Below are 7,994 nucleotides of genomic sequence, written 5' to 3' on the forward strand. Positions count from 1 at the left end.
TGCTCAAGGTTGCACAGTTGGAAAGTAACTGGAGGAACATTGTCATTGGTTAGGCAGCCAGCAGTGTCGGCTGCAGAAGGTCCATTTAATAGTGTTTTATTGCTCTTCCCTGTTTTGCATTTATCGTCTGCCAATTTATACCCATGTATGATTTAGGAAGAGGAAACAATTAGTTATTACTTAAAAAATAATATTTGTTTGGTGGAAACTCTTTCAAAGCCGAATATCAATCATGATGTTTCTTCCATTGAGCTTTAAAGTTCTTCCCTAGAGAATCTCCCCACTGTTCCTACTCCTACCCTTTGGGGCCATCCAAAGAGTCTGAATAGTATCGTATGTGTTTCAAGGAGCAGTGGGGATGGCAAAGAGGACACGGACTGAGGAGATATTAGAGAGACAACCTTGACAGAATGGTCCCCAATATGCCCTGTTTTCCGGATGGGTTTGCAGCTCACTGGAGGTGAGACAGATGCCCTGGACTCCCACCTGCCCCATCACCATGTCTGGCCCATCATGTATTACCTGTAAGTTTCTCCTGATAAAGATTAGTTCTGACTCCAGTTTAAGCCAGAGGATGCTTCATTGCCTCTTTCTACAGGCTGCGTGGGCAGGGGTGGCAAAATAGGGTGTCACTAAGTAAAGTTGGGTAATACAAACTAGGTGATAACAGTTTTCTGAAAATGTGTCTCTTGTGCAGAATGCAAGATGTGGCAGCTTTCCTCCACGAGAATTGAGTTTGACAGTGCTGAGAATGGAGATGATTTTTTTTTCTGTGTGTGTGGCTGGACTTTTTAGTGTCTTGGTGCTTTTAACGGATATAGATTTTTATTTTATTATTTTTTTTTATTGCCACCTTTGAAATCCTTGAAGACCGATGTCCCTTGATCTGAATTTATTCAGCTTACCATTTGTAATGAAACACCATTTAATTTTACCTCTACAAATGTATTCTACTTTTCCTGCTCTCCCGCTTTCTTGAAAGTGTGCAGAAATATTTGTCACTGGCCCCCCTAATAAGGTCCCAGATTAGGATGCACTTGTGGAATGAATGTCTTTATCATATAACTTCCCTGGCTTTGTGCACATTCACGCATTTTTCGATTATGAACCGCCATGTGTATTCAGTAACGAAGATGGATAAAAGAGAGAATGTGAGCTGGTTAGCAGGGCCAGAGTCTGAGGAACTAAGAATATTTTCACTTAACTGAATTGGTAAAATTATGGACCATATTTTGCTTTCAGAAAAATAGGGAGCCCAAGCTCCAGTTTCTTGGGCACACACCATGACAGGAACTAATCTGCCTATGAGGGCAGAGTTAGAAGGAATGTGTCCTGTTTACTCTTTCCCTTTCTGGAGGCTCCATGACTGTGAAGACCCATTTCATGGGAGGCTGGAAGCAATCCTTCTGTAGTTTTGGCCCAGCTAGAACAGGATTACAGGGGCAAAAAACACACGGGAGAGGAAAAGTCAGAGGAGCTATGCAGTCACGTCCTGAAAAGAGGAAGACACCCGAAGCACCTAAGCAGTACTGATGCTCATGACCCCACCTCCACCCCCCAACCACATCCACCACCCAAATGTACCCGGGATTGCCTGAGAATTTCAGTGGCCCAGGGCAAGCCCAGGGCAGCTGGTCAGGACTTGGCTAAAGGCTGAGCCTTTGTTCAGCCAAACTAGGAACAGGGTATGTAAGCAGACGGGGTATGGGAGGGGAGGAGGGTTCCAGCCAATGGAGAGGGATGACAGCTGCTTTAGGAAAGGAAAATGTGAGAAAATGAAAAGATGCTTAAAGAAGAAATTTAGGTCTGGGCATTGGTATATGTGATTTATTACTCTCTGTAATCTTAAATAGCCTTCAGAAATAATACTTAAAAACAAACAAACAGGGCTTCCCTGGTGGCGCAGTGGTTGAGAGTTCGCCTGCCGATGCAGGGGACACGGGTTCGTGCCCCGGTCCGGGAAGATCCCACATGCCGCAGAGCGGCCGGGCCCGTGAGCCATGGCCGCTGAGCCTGCGCGTCCGGAGCCTGTGCTCCGCAACGGGAGAGGCCACAACAGTGTGAGACCCACGTACCACAAAACAAAAACAAAAACAAAAAACAAAATAAACAAACAACCTTTCTCTTTCAGGTCTTAAGAATTGATTTGTGATTTGACAGAGGAGGAGATAGTTTGGAGTGTGTGTGTGTGTATGTGTGTGTATGTCTGTGCACGTGTGTTTGTGTGTGTGTGTGTTGGTTTGCTTTTTTGATGTTTATGTGGTGAAAAATGACTTACGTCAAGACTGAGGCAACCCAAGAGGTATAGCTAAATCCAGGTTACAGCAATAGACAGGACTCAGAAACCTTAAAAATGGCTCAGAATAAAGGTGGGCAATGCAAGTGTCATACACATGATTTCCTCACCCTGCAGTGCCCAACCTAGAGGATTCTGTTCCTAAAAACCTTCTTGGATGAGAACTTCAGGTTGACAAACTAGAGTTCCTAACAGGAAAGGATGAGAGTTGATACTAAATCAAGAAAACACAAGGGACTTTTGTACATCCTAAGTGAATGATAAGGAGCACTGTACAATTGGTATCCATTTGCCATTTCTTATTCTTAAGTAATTTTTAAGGATCTTTCTTCCCTGAAGTTTCAAAGAGAGATGCTTGAAAATCCCTTATGAGATACAGGTTGAACAAGCACAGCTTATGAAGCAGTTAAAATGCACTTGTGGTTTGTTCTCCCACCACTTCTTTAAAATGTATTCAATGGGGCAATCTTCTCCTGCCCTTGGAAGAAAATAAGGTAAGTCCAAGACCTTTCTGATAACTCTCAGGTAATTGGCATTTCCATAGCCATTTTAAGTCTCAAAAATTAATTGCCCAGTCAAAGGTATTAGCCAACAATCTAAACAAGATTTGGTAGTGAATCTTCCTTCTCCCCCCCGGCTCAGACTTTTTTAGGTTGGAAGCCCGTGCAGGGCAAGGTGGGGAGTTGGGGACTGACTTCTCCATTCCTCTGTCTTGTGCTTTAACAGTTTCCAAAACCACAGCTTCTCAGCAGCTTCTGACTGCTCCAGGATGGGAGGGGGGAAGAAGGTGAGGTAAGAGAATAGGATGGCATCTTTGGATGACACCATCATCGGCTGCCCTAGCGCCCCAGGACCTGGCAGGAGTATCGACATTTTGGGGCTCTCAGAAATCCTACCACTGAGAACTTCCCCTGAGGCTCCCCCAACCCAGCTAGAAGCAACTCAGACCCTAGGAACCCAGGTTGTTAATAATAGAATCCCCCCCGCCCCCCTGGGAGCCTGATGAATTGAAACAGTCCCACCCTGGCTTTCCCTCACCCCAAAGAGTCCCACACTGGCTCATGGGAAACACCAACATCCTTTTCTCCAAGAATCACTGGGTCCCTGCACAGCAGGATTCCCAAAATTCCACCCCCCAAGCAGCATATTAGCCCTCTTCTAACCTCTTCATTTCCTGGTTGGGAATCATACCTCAGCTGCAGGGAACATACGTCAAATCTCTTAGAATGATTCCACTGAAGGCTCTTACCACACTTTAGCTGGGACCCATGAATACAATGGCATCTCTGAAGAAAGCTGCTCGATAATTTCCCTCCTTCCATCCCCCTTAACTCTCTTTAAATCCTCAGTGAGGAAGAGGGTCCTAGAACTCTGGGACAGGTCTTCTGACATTTCCTTTGCAAATTCCCAACCCAGAGATCTGGCTTTGAATTTCTTGTCTGTTATCAGAGGCTTCAGTTTCAACATCCTATTACAAATTTGTTTCAAGATAATTCATATGCCAAGAAGTTTTATTTTTTTTCCCTTTGGTCTTCCATCCAAATGTTTCATGACTTTATAATTTTATGACTCAGTTTCTAAGACATATTCCCTAAGTCACAAGATGGAGTGACTCATACCTTGTCTGTACTATCTCTGAAGCCCAAAAAATATAGGATGGCTGTATAAAGCAAGTCTGGATATTCTAGAATTTCAAGTAAAGGGAATTCAGAATAGAGAGAGGATTTTGTGTGCTAATAATTAAAGGGAAAGACTTTTGCATTTTTTCTGGGAAGATGGTAACTAGATCCAGGTAAAAGTACTTGAAAAATTAAGGTGAGAGATGGAATTATTTATTGACCATGACCTTGATAATGAACATATCACTGAATCCTCAAAACAGCCCTGCATATCCCGTCATTCATTCTTTTTAAAAAAAATTATTTATTTTATTTATTTATTTTTGGCTGAAGCGGCTCTTCTTTCAATCAGCTATTCGATACCCCCCTGCCCTGTCCCTGAGGGTATTTCAGATACATATGGTCAAGTTGTCAATACCTGATCTCTTTCCTCTGCTTTCTTCTTACCAACTCACTGGCCCAGATCAGGGCATCAGAAGAGGGCGGGAGGTGAGGCAGAAGCAGGGGGTGAGGGGTGTGAAGCAGGGTCTCTGGGGGACTCTGTGGCTCTAGAACTTCCTAGGCTACTGTTTGGGCAACACCAATGTCAGTAAGTGACCTAGAAAGAGTCTCTTTCCAAACCACAGCCCCAGTTCACCCTGACAATGCTTTCTTTCTTTTCCAAAGACAGCACATTTCACGTTTTACAAGTGAACAATGCAGAAGTCAAATTTCTTTGATAGATTGAATTCTGGCAACTCCCTTGAGCGCTTGTAGGAGCCAGGCAGGAGCCTGTGACAGGAGGGCTTACAGATCCTGCCCTCTTGGCATTCAGCATCTGAACGGGAGCCATGATCAGGTGGGTCCCTCGAGCTCCCAGCAGCCTGGGAAGCAGGCACGGCAGGAGTTACCCTCCTCACCTTGCAGACGACAAAACAGTGTTGAAAGTAAGGATAGAGCGCTCTGACTTGCGCCTTGCAGTTGCCCTGCAAGGCAGATTCTCATCACCACCTTCACTTCACAGATAAGATGGCACACTACAAAGATTCAGTGATTTCCCCGAACTTGTGCAGCTGGGTTAGGTGCAAACAGCTGTTCCAGACCCCATTGGTCGGCCTCCAGACAACGTGTCCTTCCACTTCTGCTCACGCCTTTGCAGTACAAAAGCTGGGGTGTGATTTTCAGGAAACGTGACACATCACCTTCTCCAGAGTGAAGACTTTTCATACTTCTAAAAATGTGTAAGACATTCTGCCTCTAGTACCTTCTGTGTGGACCTGAAGCCATTTTATGAGTGGAATACTATGAAAAAGGCCACCAATCTTTATGCCCCATGCCTTTGAGGAACCAAGAATACTTTTCCTTTCTAAAGCAAATTAAATATTCTACCAGTGAAGCATAATTTAACAAATCTATGAAAATGAAGCTTGGGCTGTCATTAAAATGAAAGCCATTCATTTACCTTGCCATCATTTGGGGAAATTTTTCCATGACCTACTGGATCCTGAATCACCCCCAAAGCCTAAAATCAAAGCCATCTGTGCTATTAGACTCCCAAACTCTTTCTTCTTCAAATATTAAATTTATAAAATCTTGAGTAGAATGGCTTTGATCTAGTATTCCAGTATAGAAAAAACATCATTAACTTAGGTGTCCCTGATTCACAAAAGGTGGAAATCTGGGCTTGAGGTGGGCTGAAGTTGACTTTCTAGTTTGTACTTTTCTGAAAGTCCAATGTTTGCAGTTACAGAAACTCATCTCACTTCTGATATTTTCTGTTGACACTGATCCCAATTTTTCTTCATATTGGTTCCCCTTCTCTTCAGCTTTATTGCTTCCTCAGTAGCTCTGGTTACTGTCTTGGTCCAATTCCTCCAGCATCCCATTTTTCAATGCCCAAATCAAGTCTACATAGTGCAGCCGGATGATTTGTCAAAAGTCCGAATCTGCTCATGTCACTCACCTAAGAGAACATCTACACACCTTCATTATCTACAGGATGAAGTCTAATCTCTTCTGCAGACTTCTGAGGACCTTTATGTTCCGGATGGGTCTCTTTTCTCCAGCCTCATCCCTCTTTACTGTTATCTTTACCCTGAACTCTACTTTAGCCACTTAACCACCATACTTTCCCCACTATGACTTACTCTTTCTCATCCTGTGTTTCTTCTCATGCTGGTCCTCCAACTAAACAGTGCCCCTCCTCTACCTCTTTGCTAATTCTTGGCGCTGACTCCTCTTCGGGAGGTCTAAACTCAGACAACTCTAAGATCCTCTAGGAAGATCGCTTGATTTCTCAATCCTGAATAGGAATGAATCTTCTATGTGCTTATAATCCGCTGTTGCTTCCAACTTTGCTGATTTGTCACTGTGAACCGTCATTACCTATTAATTTATCTGTATCCCTGATGAGACCATCAGCTCTTACAAGCTGGAGTCATCAGAAGGTACCATCGGGAAAGTAGCTGGTGCACGGTAGATTTTCCATCCGTATTACTTGGATGAACAGATAAGCAATGATGAGCACCTTGATGAAACTTCAGATGAACCCTGCATATAAGGAAGCTGCAGCTTTAGTGATTATCCCAACCAGGTGGGATTCTTACTTCACTCCATACTTGATTCATCTCCATGTCTCCAGCCATACCAGCATAGTACGTTGGGCATACTAGGTGCTTAGTAAATTTTTTGCATGAATAATAGTATGGGACAAGTAGGGTCTGGTGATGAGCCTGTGGCTTTCTCAGACCTGGAATCAAGTGTGGCCACAGGGCTGGCAGACATGGATAGAGCTCAGCAAGTCCCGATGTCCTAAAAGTGAGTCCTACGGTCGCTATTTTTGCCCTCTTCTCTAGGGTCACCTCAAGAAGGATTGGGAGAAAGTTAAAACAGCTGGGTGATTCCATTAACAACCAATAATCTGGGAATGCTGCTGAATGCTTTTGAAACTGAAGTAGCAATAACTCCCCACGGGTCCATTAACCTGCAGCCAAAATTAGATTATGTAGAAATAACATTAAATAAAGAGCCACAGTCCTCAGTTAACTGAAAGGCAAACTTGTGAATTATACGATCATTCTCTTTGAAAGGCAGAATATTCCATTGCCCCAAGACCCTTGGGACCACTCTTGAGTGTCCAGCTTGAGGTTCATTTTAGAGAAAACACATTTCCTACGGGGACGCTTTAGCAATCTATTTGTTGTAGAAAACAGTTTGAAATGGGGAAAATTAAGAGCTTTGGAATGGGACCAAGGTAAGGCAGGTTTAAATCTTGGATCTGCCACATCCTAGCTCTGTGACCTTAGGGAAGGTACTTAATTCCTCCGGGTTCCAACCTTCTTGTCTGTTTACGAAGGATGGTGGTGGTAATAACATGTATCCCCCAGTCTTGTGAGGAAGGTTGGCAAGTAAATAGATCATTGCTACACAAAGAAGGGAGTACATTGGAAGAGAATAGTGTGGGAGCATCCAGGGGACCATCTCACCTGGCCACGATGATTAAGAGATGCCATCTGGGCTGAATCATGAAGAATGAACAGGGGAAACTGGATTAAGGGGTGGGCCACTAGTACTTGCCTTGGAGGTCACATTTACTAGTACTCGGTCCCGAGTGCTGAAAACACAAGGAGATGGAGGTCAGGTTACTGATCAAACTCCCTCCTTTCTGCTCTCAATTCTTTCTAGGCTTCTGTATTTACTTCCTTCCATCCTTCCTACTAAAATTCTCAAGTTCCTTCTCATCTTGGTTTCAGTGAAGCCCGAAGAAAACTGTCAGCAGCCATTCTCTCGGGATTGAGGGGAACAGATCTTCTTGTCCTGTCTCTTCCTGGCGGCGCCAGGCCCTGCAGAGGACAGAACATTGTCTCCATTTCCCTCTGCCTCGGGCAGATGGTGGAGAGTGCAGTGCGTTCCCACAAAGGAGCATGCTGTCCTTGCTCTAGAGTCTGTGGGCGAGTCCTACCACGGAAGGCAACCAGGACAATTTGGAACTCTGCACCTGCTTTTTAAAACACAGGAGCATTCATGACCCACAAAATCCCATGGCTGACCCATACCTGCATGGGCCGGAGACACTAGGGACCGAGGTCTTGAGACAAGTG

At 44.3% G+C, this 7,994-nt stretch overlaps 1 long non-coding RNA gene across 1 annotated transcript in view; it reads left to right on the forward strand.

Moving 5' to 3' along the window:
• The window catches only part of LOC308629925, a 241,358-nt gene extending 233,692 nt beyond the window's left edge, over positions 1 to 7,666 (forward strand). Inside the window, exon 4 of the long non-coding RNA XR_014017738.1 lies at positions 7,647 to 7,666. This is a non-coding gene — a long non-coding RNA (uncharacterized lncRNA). The remainder of the gene's footprint in view (positions 1 to 7,646) is intronic.
• Positions 7,667 to 7,994: the final 328 nt, after the last annotated feature.

This window comes from Mesoplodon bidens, assembly GCF_964165515.1.
Source record: "Mesoplodon bidens genome assembly, chromosome: 16".
Lineage (NCBI taxonomy): Eukaryota > Metazoa > Chordata > Mammalia > Artiodactyla > Ziphiidae > Mesoplodon > Mesoplodon bidens.